At 39.2% G+C, this 19,765-nt stretch overlaps 1 protein-coding gene across 9 annotated transcripts in view; it reads right to left on the minus strand.

The window, feature by feature from the left end:
• The window catches only part of NCOA3 (nuclear receptor coactivator 3), a 107,263-nt gene that overhangs the window by 44,243 nt on the left and 43,255 nt on the right, over positions 1-19,765 (minus strand). For 7 of the 9 annotated variants that reach the window (XM_060185842.1, XM_060185832.1, XM_007526724.3 and 4 more), the window contains one exon: positions 7,521-7,600. The exons of the other annotated variants lie outside the window; for them this stretch is intronic. The gene's annotated coding sequence lies outside the window, so the exon portion shown is untranslated. The remainder of the gene's footprint in view (positions 1-7,520; positions 7,601-19,765) is intronic. 9 annotated transcript variants of the gene reach the window in all.

The following is a 19,765-nucleotide window of genomic DNA, read 5'->3' on the forward strand; positions in this document are numbered from 1 at the left end:
ATAAACTGAACTATTTGAACAAGAGTTCACTTTTTAGATCCCAGGGCTGGTGTTTAAGCCAACTACATTTCTTAAGTTACAAAACTATGTACTACAAGAGCTATATTACTACTGATCTGGTAATTTTGTCTATATTTTCCAAGTCTAATAAAACTGTCTTTTTTATGAACCCTGAGTATAAACAATTACTAAAGCCATATCTTGAACAGTTTTCACCAAGAGCGTAAGTATAGTAGTTGAGCTAATAGAGTTCAGATTTTATTTTATTTTTATTCTTTTATTGTCACCACCAGGATTATCACTAGGGCTTGGTGCAGGCACTATGAATCCACAGTTCCTGGCAGTCATTTTTTTTTCTTCTTTTTTTCTTTCTACTTTATTTTTATTTGAAAGGACAGAGAAATTGAGAGGGAATAGGAGATAGAGAAGGAAAGAGAGACATAGACACGTGCAGCCCTGCTTCATGGTTCATGAAGCATCCTTCCTGCAGGTGGGGAGCAGGGACTAAAACTCTGATCTTTGTACATGGTGAAGCGTGCACCACTGCCCAGCCCCCTAGATTGCATACTTTGGTGGAGCAGTGCTGTGGTGCATCTCTCTCTCCAGCTTAAAAAAAATAAAATTGAGGGGCTGGTTGGTGGTACACCCAGTTGAACACACATGTTACAATGTGCAAAGAATGGAGTTCAAGGCCCCTTCCCACCTGCAGCGGGAAAGCTTTGCAAGTGCTGAAGCAGGGCTGCAGGTGTCTCTGTGGCTCTCTATCTCCCCCTACCCTCTCGATTTCTGTCTGTCTCTATTCAATAAATAAAGATAATAATAAAAAAATTTTTTTTAGTAAAACTGAGGGTCTGGGTAGTGGCACACCCAGTAGAGGGCCCAAATTATCATGTGCTAAGAACTGGCTTCAAGTTCTCAGTCCCCACCTGCAGAGGGGAAACTTCATGATGGTGAAGTGCCTCTCTTTCTCTCTCCCTCTCTACCCTTACCCTTCCCTCTCAACTTCTCCCTGTCTGTATAAAAAGAGAGGAGAAAAAAATAAGAAGAGGAGGAGGAGAAAAGGGGGGGGATGGCCACAAGGAGCATTATCATGATCATGATACCAAGCCTAGCAATAACCCTGGTGGCAGTATTACTTTTTTTTAATGAAATAAAATAAGTCTGCTAGAAGTAATAGAACTTAGTAGGCACAAAGCACCAGCAAAAGTGCTAGTGGCAAAAAAATGAATCAAGTAAATGGCTGTATGATGAACATTTAATGCAAAATTACATATTCTCATCCATGTCACCATAGAAACCAACTACCTACACATTTGAAATATAATAGTACTAAATCATCCTTTCATTGAAGTAGACTGTAAGTTTAAAACCTGAAAACAAAAGGGGACTGGTCAGTGAATAAGTATGGTCAGATTATCTCAAGTGAAATAACATGGCTTTTCCACAGCACTCATTATCTCCAAACAGATGATCTACCAACCTTTTTCACATCCCTCAGAGAAAATATAATTTCTAGACTTGCTGTCACAAGATCCCCAAGAAAGGTATGTCTGAGGATGACTTTGCTTTTTGTTTCTTTTTTTTTTTAAGATTTATTAATTTATTAATGAGAGAAAGAGAGCGAAAGCATTGCTCCACCACTGTGATGCTGGGGACTACACTGAAGAACTCATACATGCTGCACATTCCAGCCCGCTGGATAGGACGTTAGTTTTTAAGACTTTTCTGTGCTTTGAGCAGTTAAGCTCAATCCAGTTGCATTGTTTTGTTTTTGAAAAAGCAAAAGCATTGAGATAGATAGCAAACCTTTTAAAGTCAGTGCCACAAGAAAGTGGCAGTGTTGTTACTTTTTGTAATGTATGTATGCATGTTTATGTGTGTGTTCCTGTGTAATATGACCTTTCACGTGTGCTACTTCACCACTCTGGGTCACTTTTTATTCAGATAGACACAGAGAAAGGGAAAGACACCACAGCACCAAAGCTGTCATAATGTCTCCCACGTGGTGGCAGCGTTAAAATCTGGGGTCACGTACGTGGCAGTACAAGCAACCTGCCCAGTGAGCTATCTCTCTGGCCCACTATGCTTTCTGATAAAATCCCACTATGATCCTATGGAACTCTTAATATTCATAATAAAATCCTTCAGCTATATTTTTTTTTCTTCAGCTATATTTTTAACAGCTTTACTGAGATGTAATTCACATACCATATGCCTCAAGTATACAATCCAGTGGCTTTCAATATATTTGAGTTAGGAACTGTCAGCACAAGCACAATCACGTTTAGAACATTTTCATTATTTCAAAAAGAACCCCATTACTCCTTATCTGTCATTCCCTAATTCTCTCGTTCATACACTCTCTCAGCTGCTCTCTCCCTACCCACCCCCTACGGGCATCTGCTAGTCTATTTTCTATCTCTACAGATTCAGGACATCTTTCACATATGGAATTATACAATATTAAGTCCTTTATGAGTAGACTTTCACCTTCACAATCCTTGCAAGTTGACCTACACAGTAGTGTTTATCAGTGTTTCTGCTTCTTTTTATTTCTGAATAGTACTTCTTTGTATCAATGCCACACTTTCTTTTTATCCATTCATCAGTTGTTGAACCTCTAGGTAGTTTTCATTTTGGGCTTATTTAAAATAAAGTTACCTTGAGCATTTACATACAAATTTTTTTGTTTTTGTTTTTGTTTTTTTCTTTTTTTTTTTGTGATCACCTGCACTCTTAAATGAGGAAATCATAAGCACTAACAAATGAAAACAGATACAGGGAGGTATGACAGCATAATGGTTATACAAAGAGACTCTCATGCCAGAGGCTCCAAAGTCCCAGGTTCAGTCCACCACACCACCCTAAAGCAGAGCTGAGCAGTGTTCAGGAAGGGGGGAGAGGGAGGAGGGGAGGGGAGGGAAGGAAGGGGGAGGGGTGGGAAGGAAGGGGGAGGAGTGGGAAGGAAGGGGGAGGGGTGGGGAGGAAGGGGGAGGGGTGGGGAGGAAGGAGGAAGGCAGGGAAGGGGGGGAGGGAAGAGGGGGAAGAAAGGGGGGAAGAAGGGAGGGAGGAGGGGGAGGAAGGGAGGGAGGAGGGGGAGGGAGGGAAGGAGGAAGAGGGAGGGAGGGAGGGAGGGAGGGAGGGAGGGAGAAAGGGGAGGGAGAGGAGGTGGGGAGGGAGAGAAAGGAAAGAAACAGATTCTGACAAGGTATGACATGAAGCCTCCAGTATATATTAGTAAGCAGGAAAGAAATTAGGTTCTTCAAAATATGATTTTAACAAAAACTAGGAAGTAGAATGAGGGTATAACTCAGCAGCAGAGTACATGCCTGGCATGTATATGGCCCTGAATTCAATTCCTGGAGCCAATTTTTAAAATCAAGCATGCAGATTTACTAAGAACCTAAATGACAAGCAGACATTATGCAAGAATAGACATGGCAACATAAACAGAAAAACACTAAGAATCAAGAAAGTACTAGAAACTGAAAATACTATAATAAAAAAAGATTCTGACAGGATCCTCAATTGACTAGACAAAGCTGAAGGAGACATAAATACAAATCTCTATAACCGAAATGCAAAAAGGAAAAAGAACAGAATACCAAAAAAACAGAATACCTAAAGACAGAGACAGCTACCATACGTGTGATATACACACAAGAGAAGGAGATTTATATAAAATTCAAGAAAAGGGCAAAAACCTTTAGTGATTTAAAGCAAAGTAGTGGGCAAGGGAGATAGCATGATTACTTGCATCCCTGAGGCTCTGAAGTCTCAGGTTTAATCCTTTGCAGCACCATAAACCAGAGCTGAGAACAATGCTCTGGTTAAAAATAAGATAATAATAATATTGATGATAATAATAATGCAGATCGTGGCTATCAGGGGTCAGTGGAAGGGACTGATAACACTAAATTCACAAAGGAAATTCAGAGGCTGATAGAAATGTTTCAAGTCATGTTTGAGCTAACGGTTACCATCTGCCAAAACTCAAATGGTAAAAGGTAAGGTTGGTGAATTTTACTGTGTGTAAATTATAATAAGGTTGAGTTTAAAATCAAATATTACAATTTAACAGGAAAATGGTAGTACATGTTAATCCTATTATGAATAATAAACGACTAGTTTGAGATAAAACTTAATTATGGAGAAGCAAAATCTAATCTCCCATCCCTCAGTCCAAAATTTGTCTTTGGCAAAAGGTTAATTGCATCAGAGGTGCCCTGAACATGGAATGAAGATTACCTTTAAAATAAAGGCATCTCATACAGAGGATCTAGTCTGCAGAAAATGCATGCCTTTGCCTTTTGCTTTAAACCAAGTGCCTTATTTGGAGTAGCCTTCCTAAATGGTCTTTGCTTTTTCCTTCTCAAAGTTCTCTGCATAAAAGCATGTCTAAGGCAGAGTATGGGAGACAGCATAAAGTTTATGTAAAAAGGAAAGGGAAGGGAAGGGAGGGGAGGGGAGGGGAGGGGAGGGGAGGGGAGGGGAGGGGAGGGGAGGGGAGGGGAGGGGAGGGGAGGGGAGGGGAGGGGAGGGGAGGGGAGGGGAGGGGAGGGGAGGGGAGGGGAAGGGAGGGGAAGGGAGGGGAAGGGAAGGGAAGGGAAGGGAAGGGAAGGGAAGGGAAGGGAAGGGAAGGGAAGGGAAGGGAAGGGAAGGGAAGGGAAGGGAAGGGAAGGGAAGGGAAGGGAAGGGAAGGGAAGGGAAGGGAAGGGAAGGGAAGGGAAGGGAAGGGAAGGGAAGGGAAGGGAAGGGAAGGGAAGGGAAGGGAAGGGAAGGGAAGGGAAGGGAAGGGAAGGGAAGGGAAGGGAAGGGAAGGGAAGGGAAGGGAAGGGAAGGGAAGGGAAGGGAAGGGAAGGGAAGGGAAGGGAAGGGAAGGGACAACAACAACAATAAAAAGGGCAACAAAAGGGAATAAATAAAATGTTAAAAAATTAATCAAAAAATAAATTCTAGGACCCAGGTGAAACAGCTCAGTAGATAAAAATACATGTGTTGCCATGCATGAACCCATAACTGAAACATCTTCTGAAAAGAACAGCAAAGCCAAAGGCTGGAGGCTTAGATTCACAGGCAAAGACCATTACAAATGTCAGAGAATCAAGTTTCTACTTTTTTCCTGAAAGCCAACAACAGCAGCACAAAGCTTAGAGCTTTGAACAGATGTACAATTAAAAGATTTAGCAAAGTTTTCTTTAAAAATTTCAATTAGGTGGAAACAGATGTGTATGAAAGTATAGAGTTGGAGGGTAGATAGCATAATGGTTATGCAGAGACTCTCGTGCTCGAGGCCCAGGTTCAATCCTCCGCACCACCGTAAGCCAGAGCTGAGCAGTGCTCTGGTAAAAAAAAAAAAAAAAAAAGTATAGAGTCTAGGCCTTGGAGGCTAAAATCAGTAACAAAAAGGAGAGCAACTACAAGAAACATGAACACAGAAAACCAGCTAAGTCCTGTTTGCTAAATGTATCAAAGGGGATGAATTTCAAAGAACTCATTTTAAGTCTAGCTAACCAACAGAATATAAGGAATGAAAGAGGGAGGAAGATGAAAGGGCAAGGGAGATACCATAATGGTTATTCAAAGAGACTGTCATGCCTAAGCCTCAAAAGTCCCAGGTACCCAGGTTCAATCCCCCATACCACCATAAACTAGAGCAGAGCAGTGCTCTGGTTTAAAAAAAAAGAGAGAGGAAGAAATTCAGTTAGACACAGCATAACTTTTCTAATGATGAGAGAATTATTTTTTAAAGATTTATTTTTTATAAATATATTTTTTTATTTTTTTAATATTTATTTATTCCTTTTTGTTGCCCTGATTGTTTTATTGTTGTTATTGATGTCACTGTTGTTTGATAGGACAGAGAGAAATGGAATGAGATGGGGAAGACAGAGAGGGGGAGAGAAAGATAAGACACCTGCAGGCCTGCTTCACTGTTTGTGAAGCGACTCCCCTGCAGGTGGGGAGCCAGGGGGTTGAACCGGGATCCTTTTGCCCATCCTTGCACTTTGCGCCACCTGCACTTAACCCACTGAGTTACCATAAATGTATGTAAATGAGTTACATTTTTTTATGGAACTCGGGCGGTAGTGCAGCGGGTTAAGCACCCATGGCACAAAGCACAAAGACCAGCGTTAGGATCCCGGCTTGAGCCCCAGGCTCCCCACCTGCAGGGATGTCGCTTCACATGCGGTGAAGCAGGTCTGCAGGTGTCTATGTTTCTCTCCCCCTCTGTTCCCCTCCTCTCTCCATTTCTCTCTGTCCTATCTAACAACAAAAAGTCAACAAGGGCAACAAAAGGGAAAATAAAGAAATTATATATACATATTTGATGGGAAAGAAATTGAGAGGAAGAAGAGCTAAATGCCTGCAGTACTGCTTTATTGCTAGTGAAGCTTCCCCCTACAGGTTGGGACTGGGGGCTTAAAACTCTTGAGCATGCTTGCCAACATGCACTTAGCCAGGCATACCAACACCGTAAGAGTCATTTACTAAAGAGGAAGAGGATACACACACACACACACACACACACACACACACACACCAATCAGAACATTATCTGGCACATGCAATGTCAGGAATCAAACTCAGGGCCTCAAGCTTAAAAAGTCCAATAGCGTATTCACTGCACTATCTCCTAGGCCAACCAAGACAACACTTGATTTCATTGTTTCTAGGCTAGCATTTCCTTTTTCTTTGGTATCAGAAGAAAAAGACAGTACAGCATCAGGGCATCCCTGGTGCTATGATGCCAGGATTCAACCCCAGGTTGTGTGACAGGCAAGGCACCTATCCAACCAGGTAAGTTATCATCTGGCCCTCAGACAACTTTTTTCTGTTCTCACTTTTACTATTCTGGCGCAATAGCAAATGTTAGGAGTTAGGGGGTGGGGAATGTGCTTATTTGTTTTGCCAACACAAGCAATCTGGAGAAGCCAGACTACCTGAGGTAAAACAGTAAAAATATCTGGGGTTGGTTCATATTCTGACAAAATGCCATTACAAATATTCACAAATAAAAGGGGCAGCAAGGTGGTTCAGCAGTTTAAAGTCCACATATGAAGTCCTAGGTTCAACCTCTGACACTACATGATGGAGCACCGAGGACAGAGACAAGCCAAATGAATGGTAAAGTGATACTATGCTCTCTCTTAGCTCTTCTCTCTCATAAAAGCTGGGCCAGTGACAAAGCACAGGCCAGAGGAACTGAGTTCAATCCCAAGCGGTGCATAAAATAATCACACATAAGGGAAAAGTGAGGCAAAGAGTAGTGTTTCCTGTTTAACTGTAACATAAATGTTTCTGTACTCCCAACAGTTGTTTGTAGAAATATACTTATGTCTGAGTATATACATATTTACTAATTTCAAGACCATTCAACTAATATCACTAAAAAAGAAAAAGCATAAAATATAAAGCAACTCTAAGATTAACCCATAAATTTAAAAAGAGGGCAGTTATTTTCAGAAGGATGAAGTCAAAGGATTATAATGGCTCAAGTCAAAGTAAAACTGAATTACCTGGCTAAAGTCAAATGACGTTCAAGTAGTAGTCTATTTGTATTGGTCTCTGACTCCACTGTTCAGCAAGTATTTTGATCCTGAAGACAAAAGAAGGAAAAAGGAATTTTATTTTCTTTCTTAAGTATTATTAATACTACTAGTCACATACAATTAAACGTGTTCCATATTTCCCTTCCCTAGACACACTGAACAAACAAAGGCTAACTAACAAGTATAAAGCCTCTTCCTATCATTTGAACTCATACATTATCTTGCCATATATACTACTGCTGCTGATGATGATGATTTAAATGTTAGGCATGGTATGCACAACATATCTATGATTGGAAACATGTATAATGTACAGTGGGGGTAGGGAAAAAACAGCTCCAGGTACTGAGAAATGATCACACTAGGTGGGTAATCTGAACTTAAGTGTCCCCACCTGCACAGAAGAATGTTGCACAATTAACAATTTAAAAACAGTATAAATACTAATATTCTGGTAGAAATTAAAGCTTAAATACCCACATCTAAAAAAGACACTGGATAGCTGGACATACTAGTACTGACTTAGATGGATATAATACCCAAGCAAGGAAGGCTGGGGTGGGGCTGGGGGACACACACATCTCTGGCTGTTTTTTCCCCCTCAAAGCCATCTAATAAAGGATGCATTTAAACAGAGAGAGGGGAAACATGGGGCAGGGGTTTTTTATCACAATTTGAGGCTTTATGCCATTTTAAAACTGTATTTTAATAAGATGGATATCTAGAGAAAAACACACAGAGAGAGAACACTGTTCAGTTCTCACTGATGGTGGTGCTATTGAACCTGGGACCTTGGAGCTTCGGAGCATAGGGCATGATTGTCCTTTGCATAACCATTATGCAGTCTCCTCAACCTGGCAGTTTTGCTTTTTTTTTTTTTTTTTTCCCTCAGAACAATCTATAATAAAGTACATGATTTTGCACTTGAGAATATGTGAAATGTGCTCTGGTATAACAACAGCAACAACAAATTTATCCCTAACTATATTATATATATTATCCCAATACAATAATAGCAACAATCTAACTGCCAGGCAGGTGAAATAACTCACTTGGATAGTACAGTCCCTTGCCAGGCTCAAGACCCAGGTTCGGTCCTGCCATCCCTTCCCACCACACACAGCATTGATGGAAGTTTAAAAAAAAAAAAAATGGGGAAGGGGAGATTTATACCTGAGGCTCCAAGGTCCCAGGTTCAATCCCCAGTACCACCATAAACCAGAGCTGAACAGTGCTCTGGTAAAAAAAATTAAGGATTTCCCCCACAAAAAATTCCAAGTAGGGAGTCAGGCTGTAGCACAGTGGATTAAGCACAGGTGACGCAAAGCACAAGGATCGGCATAAGGATCCCGGTTCGAGCCCCGGCTCCCCACCTGCAGGGGAGTCCCTTCACAGGCGGTGAAGCAGGTCTGCAGGTGTCTATCTTTCGCTCTCCTCCTCTCTGTCTTCCCCTCCTCTCTCCATTTCTCTCTGTCCTATCCAACAACAACAATAACTACAACAATAAAAACAACAAGGGCAACAAAAGGGAATAAATAAATAAAAATAAATATTAAAAAAGGAAAAAAATTCCAAGTAAAAACTACAGCACATCCAATACAAATGGAAACAATCAACCCTGATCTGTATGATGTAAAAGATGCATGATGTGAAGCATTTGTTCCATTTCTGAAACTCAAATTAAGGTGAGAATGGGCTGGGGAAAATACTATATGTGGTTCACAAAGGGAAAAAGAGGAACATGCTATGCATAGCAGTTAAAGTTGAGAGAGAGCGACATGATGATGATAGGATCAACTTAAGATGCCATCAAATCTTGGGTTTCTCATTTCAAAACGAGTAGCACATTTTATAAGACTCTTGTGAAAGATTTCAGTACCTAGTACACACGTGCTCTATGTATAAAAGCTATTATTTAACCAAACAAAAGACTATCTGAAAATAACTTAAGAATTTCCAAGGGCAGGATTGGGGGGGGGGGGAGATAGCATAATAGTTATGCTGATAGACTTTAATGCATGAAGCTCCAAGGTCCTAGGTTCAATCCCCTGCACCACAAGCCAGAGTTGAGCAGTGTTCTTTTAAAAAGAAAATGATGAAGTATTTCCAGATGGGATACACCAGCAGAGCACAGGACTTACAACTTTAAGGTTCTGAGGTAGAACTCCGGCATCAAATTACATCATAGTAGTCCTCTAGTTACTGTTTTTCTTTATTGGGGGGGGGGGGGCGGTCTAGTTAATATTTGTAAAAGTAATTTGCTATGTGACCCAGGTGTTGTTCAGTGATCAAAGTGATCCTGAGTTCGATCCTCTGCATCACACACCAGAATGATATTCTGGCTCTAGGTATCTCGCTCATGTTAATAAATACATTTTTAAAAATGAATTTCCAAGCATACTACACTAAAAAGGGGAAATTACAATCAGTGCCTTTAGTTTTGATGTAAATCCAAAGCTTTTTAACTTGAGTTCTATGGTAACCAATTTTATTAGAGGAAAGTGAAGGTTAAAAAACGATAGGCAGAACTTTTTTTTTTAATTGCCACCAGGGCTATAGCTGGGGCTTAGGGTCAGCACTATGGATCCATGGCTCCTGGTGGCCGTTTTTTCCCTTTTTTGTTTTTCTTTCTATTTTATTTTTATTTGACAAGACAAAATGAAATTGAGAGGTATGGGGAGACACACACATACACACACAGGAAGAGAGACACCTCCAGACCTGTTTCACCACTTGTGAAGCTTCCTCCCTGCAGGTGGGGAGCAGGGGATCAAATCCAGATCCTTGTGCACTGTAATATATGCTTTTAACCACGTAAGCCACCACCCACTCCCATATAGGCAGAACTTCTTGGGGGGGACAAAAAGTTGATGTTTTTCTGGTCATGGATTTAAATCAGGCTTATGAGTCAAGTTAGTATCTTATAGAGTAATAGGGTGGGGTAGATAAAGAAATCTGAGAATGTACCTAGTATCACAATAACTAACTCAGGAAACAAACTGCTGCCTAATGTAAAAGGTTGGCAAGATAAATTCTCTCCTCTCAGAATAGTCAAAGATCAACAACTCATTTGCCTATCAGGAACATGGAAGAAGTAGATGTATCCCAGGATTTTGTAAAACAGGGGTAGGAAAGGTCTGATCCACCCCTATTATTAGACCTCACATACTAAGGCCCCAGCTCAGTCCCCAGTGGCACACATGCCAAGTGGGACCCTCTCTCAAAAAATATGTAGATCTTTAAAAAGAAAATAGAAATCTGAGTTTCAGGAAATGTAGGCCTTAGAAATCCACCTTTTTTTTTTTAAGATTTGTTAATGAGAGGAGGAGGAAGAAGAAGAAAGAGGGAGGACTAGATCATCATTCTGGCACATATGATGCTGAGTACTGAACTTGGGACCTCATGCTTGAGATTCCTATACCTTATTCACTAAACCATAAGAAGTCCAGCTTCTTAAGGTGACCTTGTATGAGTCATGAGTTCAATCTAAATGTTTGCTGTATGGCTTCTGCACTGGCACTTAAAGTAAAAGCAAACATATTTCCTGTCATTGGTTAAGAAAGAAAGAACTTGGGAACCATGTGGAATTACACCCTTGTTATAATTTTGTAAATCATTATTAATCCACTAATAAAATTAAAATAAAAAAGAAAGGAAGAAAGAAAAAATTAAGCAGTTCTAGTTAGTGAAACCAAAACTGTTTATTCAGTAAGAACTCACTGCATAGCAATGTTGCTACACTGTACCAGACAGCAGGGATACCAGAAGTTGACCATGTCTAATGAAGAGTATCAGAGAGAAGAGGTAACTGACCGGCTCTTTTCACTGGGTTGGTACAGTACTGTAGAGCTTAAATGTGATCCAAGACAAAACCAAAGATAGCAGAGGAGAAAAGGAAGTTCTAATGAAAATAGAATGCACAGACAATTTCTGCAATTATTATCTATAGCACTCATAATCTAAATGCTATGAACTTCATTAGAATAAGACATATAGGCACATGAAGGAAAAACTTTTATGAAAATGTTAGCCTTTTCTATAAAAGTACACGATGCATAGGAAGCATGAATGAGGTATAAAAATGTAACTGAAAACAAAAGCTGGTTTTTTATTTAAATATACCCAGGAAATTACACTGTATGTTTTTGCTTACACAGTGATTCTGTCCACTGATGAACAACGGCAGTAAATAAAATTACTCTTTTTTTTTAACTACCACAAAATTAAGAAGAAAATAAGAATCCCAAGCGGCAGGTTGTTATATTAATAGGCCAAGTTGTACTATGTAATGGCATGGTTACTGAAACTGGCATGAAAGCAAGCTGCTTGCTCCTACTTGTTTTGCCTCGCTCTCCACTCTCCCCTCTCTTGGAAAAGCTGCATGCAGTGCTGCACGGATCACACAAAATAAATACAGGAAAAGGGATGGGAGGGCTGGGTGGGGAGGTGAGCAAAGCTCTGGGCTCCACCAGAGGAAGGCGTTCCAGAAGGATTGCTACAGGGTCAAAAGTTTACAGTGGTTTCAATTTCACCTTTTAGCAGCCAATCAGAAAACAGAGACTGCATGCTGACCCCTCAGGCTGCAAATGCATATTAACTCCTTGGCTACCAGGGTTGCCTTCTTTTCTTTCTTTTTTCCTCCTCCTCTCTCCCTGCACTCTCTTTTATAATTTTTTTTTGGGGGGGGAGCATTTTAAGTTCAAAGTGTCAGTTTCATTTAAGACTGAGTATTTTAAAATAGGCATTTAAAGGAGAAATGAGGGAAGCAATTATTGTTCACGTTGAAATCCGATTTTCTTTATCCTATAGTGTCTAACAAACTAGTCGTTAATACTACTATAAAGACAGAGTAAACAAATTCTTATTTGCACAGATTCCCCACCTGCTGTCCAAATTATTAACCACTAATATGCAACATAACTGTTCTTTCCATGCTGTCCCTCTACTGAAATTCAGGGCTAAGCTTTCTGTTCCTATACTTCTCTTCAATCACTTCAGTACGCAAGAGTGATGTCTATACAATAGAAAAAAAATAAAAATAAACCCTTAACAATAGACACAACTAATTTTATTTGTTAGCAAAGCATTGCTTAGTTCTGGCTTACAGCAGTGCTGGGTATTGAACTTGCTACTTCAGATTCTCAGGCATGAAAGTCCTTTTGCATATAACCAATATGCTCTCTCCCCAACTTTCCTTAACTTATTTATGTAAAATTCCTGAAAATGAAAAACACATTAAAAAATACCACTAAATATTTTCAACATTCTATGTTTAATACTGAGAAACTTTAAAATAAAGATGCTGGGGGTTGGGCAGTGGCACACGCTGTAGAGAACACATTATCATGTACAAGGACCTGGGTTCAAGCCCCTAGTGCCCATATGCAGGGGGGAGGCAGTCTCATGAGCACTGAATCATGGCTGCAGGTCTCTCTCCTTCTCTTATCTCCCCGTCCCTCAAGTTCTGTCTCTATCCAAAAATAAAAATTGAAATTAAAAAAAAATCTGTAAACTATGTACCCCTTAGTTATGCTGATTTAAAAACTAGACTTCATGGAAGCATACATTACAAAAATCAAAGAGATATTAACTGCTCTCTCTATCAAAATGATCTGTTAATCCTATGCATGCGTATGTATGAATTCACAGAATTTATAGTGTGAATTTATACTTAACAATAACTCTCTCTGCTCAACAAATTGTTTGGCTTCATATGTTAACTCTCTTTTCAATCACCAGGTTCCAGATGCCACCAGGATGCTGGCCACGCTTCCCTGGATTGAAGACCCCACCAATGTGTCCTGGAGCTCAGCTTCCCCAGAGGCACACCTTACTAGGGAAAGAGAGAGGCAGACTGGGAGTATGGACTGACCAGTCAATGCCCATGTTCAACGGGGAAGCAATTACAGAAGCCAGACCTTCTACCTTCTGCAACCCTCAATGACCCTGGGTCCATGCTCCCAGAGGGCTAGAGAATGGGAAAGCTATCATGGGAGGGGGTGGGTTATGGGGATTGGGTGGTGGGAATTGTGTGGAGTTGTATCCCTCCTACCTTATGTTTTTGTTCATTAATCCTTTCTTAATAAAAAATTAAAAAAAAAAAAACAATAACTCTCTCATTAATAACAGTATAAATTCTAGCATGCTTGGTGACTTTAAACTTACAGACATGCTCAGGTTTGTGTTCGCTCTCTCTCTCTCTTTCTCTCTCTCTCATTAATGAATAAGTAACCCAGATACTTCTAAAAACATAAAGGTGTCTTGCAACTGGAGAAGTGGTTCAACTGGTAAAGCACTGGGCTCACATGCCTAACGTTCCTGGCTCAACCCCGAACACCACATGTAGCTTTGTGTTTTGTGTTTTGTTTTGTTTTGTTTTTTTATCTCATGTGAAACCCTGTCCCATATGTAATCAATAAAGTAAACCTTTAAAAATAAAGACTTCTTAGTGATCTTAATAACTGCCAAAAGTTATTTATTAAATCATAATGCTTATAGTCTCCAAAGTAATTTTATAGTAAGGTACAGTAAATAAACTAGATAGGCTACACAGGGTTTTGTTGTTTTGTTTTTTAAATCAACATTAAAATAACTAGTTTCCTAGTAAGGACTCTCAGATCTTCAAAATTTAGGCTTATTTATATTTGCCAATAAAACACCTATACTTCTAAAATCTAGGGGTTTTTTTTTGAAACATGGTTTACAAAAGTTTTTCTTAGAAATCAGAGGACTCTTCAGTATATCTTCTTTTACAAGATGGCCTCATTTTGAAAGAAAATGGATGCGATAAAAATTTATATCAAGTCAGCATGTTAGCAAGAAGCTTTTTTGTGTGTGTTCTGAATTTGATTAATACAAGCCAAGGTCACTTCCTGAAAGATGCCTACTATTGCAGCTGCAGGCAAACTAGGCTCCAGCTTAAGACTGGGGGGTGGGGATAGGGGGTGGCATTTATTAACAGAGAGGCTTCCATCTCCTCTCCTCAGGCAGCTATATAAGGAGGTGGGAGGAGGTTATTCCCAGAGTCCCTGGCATATAAAGATTAAAATATTTCACTCAATATTTAAAAGCAAATCTAATTCAGCATATATGATGTTCATGTCAAATTTCTATCAGGCACCCTCACTTGTACAATATATTAAAATATTTTACAAAGTATTATACTAATACCAGAAGTAGAAGTAAATTTAGCATTCAACACAATACAACCTGTACTTGATATGCAAAACACCTACAAAGGAAGATACAGGACCATGAAGAAAATGGAATCAGAGATTCAAATTTCTTTTATCTAAAACTAACAGTGGCCTAAAAGTCATAAAAGCAGAAAACCAAAGGCTTATACTGCAAAATATCTGATAAAGTATTTTAAGTGTTTAGAATCTGTACTGAAATTCAACTTAATTTTCATATTTTAAGTAATATTTATTTATCCATTCATTCAGTTATGAGATACACAAAGAGAGACCAGAGCACTGGTTAGCTCTGTCTTATGGTGTTGTGCTAGGAATTGAACCTGGAAACTCAGAGCCTCAGGCATGAAAGTTTTTTGCATAACCATTATTGTCTCCCCAGCCCTTAGCTTTCATCTTAGTACATTAATACAAATATTATGCTTGTACTCAAAAATAAAGATCAAACTATTGATATACAGGAGCAACTAGAACAAAGCCTTTTCCTGAGTAATTAATAATAAGAATTTATTGAGCAGATAGAAAACCATACTACGCACTTTATCCTCCCTGAATTGCTATATACATTTCAATTAATTTGATAAAATACTAAGTAGAGTCAGGAAACCTGTATGCTCTTTGTCCAATTTCTGGGGCATACAAAAATCAACCTAATTTATCTAAGAATAACATACAGAAATTTACAAGGAATATATATGTTCCCCAACTCTATCTGGAATTTTATCTGACCATTTCACTTTTCTCTATTATTAGGCTTGATGTGGGACTTAGAAGCAATGGAATGGTCAGAAGGCAAGCAACATAGGTTAGTGAATCAAAGTGGATAGGCAAAGTGGCTCACTAGCATAGTGCACTGCTTTGTCATGTGTGTGACCCCAGTTCCAATCTGACTACAACTGCAGTGAAGGAAACTTAGATGCTGCGGTCTTTCATTCTCTCTCTAGCTCTATCTCTGTTAGGAAGGAAGGTAAGAAGGAAGGAGGGAGGGGGGGTTGAGGAGGGAAGGAAGGAGGAAGGGAAGGAGGGAGGGAGATGGGAGGGAGGGGGTGAGGAGGGAAAGGAGGAAGAGAAGGAGGGAAGAAGGGAGGGAGGTGGGAGGGAGGGAGGGAGAGCGGACAAAAAAATCAGTTAAGTCTAAACACGCTATAAAATGGCATTTTGATGGCCAGAGAATTAGTGTAATAGGTAAAGCACTAGAGTCTCAATCAAGCATCACATGTCACATGTGCCAGAGTGATGCTCTGGTTCTCTGTATCCCCCTTCTCTCTTGTAAATAAACAAGAAAGTAAAAGAAGTGGGGACCAGAGACTTGAACCCAGTTCCCTGTGCACTGTAATGTGAGTGCTTAACCAAGTGTGCCACTACCTGGACCCTTTTTCTCTCTCTTCCCCCCCCCCTATTTTATTTGATATGACAGAGAGAAATTGAAAGGGGAAATGGGAGGAGAGGGAGAGAGGAAGAGAGGGAAAGAGAGAACTGCAGACTTGTTTCACCACTCATGAAGTGTCCCTCCTGCAGGTAGGGAGCAGGGGTTCAAACCCTGGTCCTTGTGCATAATATTATGTACACCACAGCACAGCCCCCAAAATTAATAATTTTAAACATGTATCTTTTAGGCTCAATTAGTCCATGGCCAGGAATATTTCATAAGTATATCAGGATATAAACAACATATGCAAATATATGTGCTATATCATCCTATAAAAAAGCAAAATAATAGGGAAGAGAGAAATGAATAATAAATAGCAGAGGAATATAATGTCTAATTTGATACAAACTCCTTAGAAGTCAGAGATTCCAGTTCATTTTGCTTCTTGATGTATATCCATAGTGACGAACGCATGGCAAGTGTTCAATATATTTATTCGTTGATTTCATGAACAAATGATTAAGGACAAGACAGTAGGACGGTAGCGCAGCGGGTTAAGCACATGTGGTGCAAAGCGCAAGGACCAGCGTAAGGATCCCAGTTTGAGTCCCTGGCTCCCCATCTGCAGGGGAGTCGCTTCACAGGTGGAGAAGCAGGTCAATTTGTTCAATTTAGGGCACAAAAAGAAACCAGAAACCCAACAACTAGCTTAAACTAGGCTTCTCTGATAGATAAGCTAGTTAGAATAGTGAATCAAGAAAACTGTTAGCTGGTAACAAGTTCCTGCTGGAATCAATAAACCCAGCTCTTCATTCGAGGCTTGCTAACTTCCTTCAGTACTTCATTTGTCACAAAAGCAGTGGTTTCCAATTGTGGTTCGCAAACCAACAGTATTAGATCAATACGAAGGGACTTACAAATACAAATCACGAACTTTGCCAAATTGAGACCTCAGAAACTGACCTACTTCATAAGTGCAATTCATGGACTCTTCCAGTTCTGACCAATTATAATCTCTCAGAGTGGGGTCCAACCATCCACACATGAAGCATCCTGAAGATTCAGAACCAGGAAAATTGTTACAGAAGAAACCTGACATTTCAGGACTGCCCTACGACATCCTAAGCAAAGGATGTAATCTAATCACACCTGTAAAGCAGAGGGAACCATCCAATTGTCTGGTCTAGAACAGTACTTTTCTAACAACGCATTAACAATATATATACCACATTCACCTAATTACTCCAAAAGTCTGCCTTCATTTTCTGCTTAACCTCCTTCCAGCTGAATCAGGGTGATCTTTTCATGTTCCTACTTGACCTCAAATAACTCAAGTGTTGAAATTCTTTAGAAAAGAACTTAGAAAACGGTCATTTCATGGTCTGGGAGGTGGATAAAGCATTGGACTCTGAAGCACAAGGTCACAAGTTTGATCCCCGGCAGCACACATACCAGAGCAATGTCTGGTTCTTTCCCTCTCTCCTCCTATCTTTCTCATTAATAAATAAATTAAATATTTTTAAAAGGGTCATTTCTAAAGACCTCTCCTTGTACAGTGGTCCAGCCACACTACATAATTTACTATAGGTATTTCTGAGAACTGCCCCTACAGCTCCAGGTCTTTATTATTGTTGTTATTAATTTTACAAACTTCTATCAGAATGCTGCCCTACTGGCCCACCACCCACCTCCAATTTATACCTTATAACACTCCTCCTGAAAGTTTACCCAGATGCTTCAACTTTGATTTTCTACCCCACCTTTACATTTCCCAAATTAAGTTATACACTCTTCCAGTGAGCTTGATAACTATACCTTTGAAGCTTCCAGCATACCACCTACTATTAATATTTCTGTACTTACTCTTTTTCCTCTTGAAGACACAGCACAACTCCGTACATTGTCTAAGTCACTGTAACTAACATATAGTAGGCATAAATTTTTTGTTGCTTAAATGAGGGGAGAAAAGATACATAAAGGTAAATATGTTCTAAGTGTAGATATAGGAGGAAATAATCCACATCAAGAGGCCCAAAAAAATTAAGTTGTCTGTCAATCTCTAAGAAGCTTTTGCATGAAATCTCGAACATAAGAAATTCTCTGAAGGTATTCTCCTCCTCCTCCTCCTGATAGACTTTTTACTTATAAGCACAAAAGAAAATTTAAAAAAACAAGTCTGCCCTAAAATAATTTGTGGTCCTGATAGAAAAGTTAGGCTAGAGGTTAAAATGTAATTTAAAGATGTCAGCTACTACACTTTTCTTAAATTTAAATATATACATAAGCACAAGTATACACACATACAACACTTAAAATATTCACTAGCATGCTAGAGAACACCAAATGTCTTGTTTTCTATTCCAGGAATGATGTCTGGAATTCCGTCGATCAGAAAAAAGAAAAACCTCTGGTTTCTCCATGCTTTTGCATTATGAGAAAATTAGTCTGTGCCCCCCCCCAAGAAAATTAATTCATGTGTAATATGGTAGAGAAATCTGTCATTAAAAAAAGACAAATTAATGCAAATAGAAAGTGAGAAGACAATGTAGAAAAAATCACTAATTTTGCATCTAGTGAGCCCCTTTAGTGAATAGCCTCATCCTATAACACTGAGAAAACACCTTATAGGGTTGTTGTACAGATTATGAAAGAATTACATCATGTATTTTATTTCTTAATTATTATTTTATTTATTTATTACTGAGACAGAAAGAAATTGAGAGGGTATCAGGAGATAGAGAAAGAGATAGATACCTGCAGCCCTGCGTTCATGAAGCTTTCCCCCTGCAGGTGAGGATTAGGGGCTTGATCCCGGATCCTTATGCACTGTAATATGCATGACGCACTTTAAATATTCAGATTCCGACACATGTATCAATGTTCAATAAATCTACTATTTTTCAGTTCTTACTTCTCAGTTAATTCTAACTTATTAGAGCGTTTAAAAAACCATTTTAATTGATCAGATAACTAGTCATATTCAAAATCTTTCATTCCTCCTTTGACAATCTACTTCTATATACTTCTAGAAATTAACATTACCCTAAAGAAATAAAATAAACCTGCAGACAAACTTAGACACAATAGTTGGCATTTTCTATTAATGTAAGCTGCAGATCTTCTCCACTTCTCATTATAATCCAAGTTTTTTTACTACACAGAACAATACTGAAATTAGAATCACAGAAAAGTCTTAATGCATATGGAGTCACCTAACTGTATAGATGAGAGAAATGAAGAACAAAATGTGACTTAATCAAGGTCACACAGTATAACAGATGAAGGATGAGTAACTGGGTCCTGTTCTACCAGCCTGATATTCCTTTTTCTCAATCATATTGTCTTACATTGTGACTTACACAATTTTCAATCAATTCCTTTTCCTAAAAAAATTAGCAAAAATAGCATCAGATAACATACTTTGCTTCATAAATATGCATAAATGAAACAAACGTTAACTGGCATGTACTACCTGATATATATTTGCAATACTATTTTTAGAGGTCTGCATTCATTGAAATTTCAAGCATGTAAAATATCTTGATCAGACATTGCAAAGGTGTCTGCTCTGCAGAAGCAGAGATGAAATGCTTTATGAGAACCAATTCATCCAATTCCCCCTGAGGTAGAGTAACTAGTTATATTCTAAT

This window comes from Erinaceus europaeus, chromosome 1 (genome assembly GCF_950295315.1).
Source record: "Erinaceus europaeus chromosome 1, mEriEur2.1, whole genome shotgun sequence".
Classification (NCBI taxonomy): domain Eukaryota; kingdom Metazoa; phylum Chordata; class Mammalia; order Eulipotyphla; family Erinaceidae; genus Erinaceus; species Erinaceus europaeus.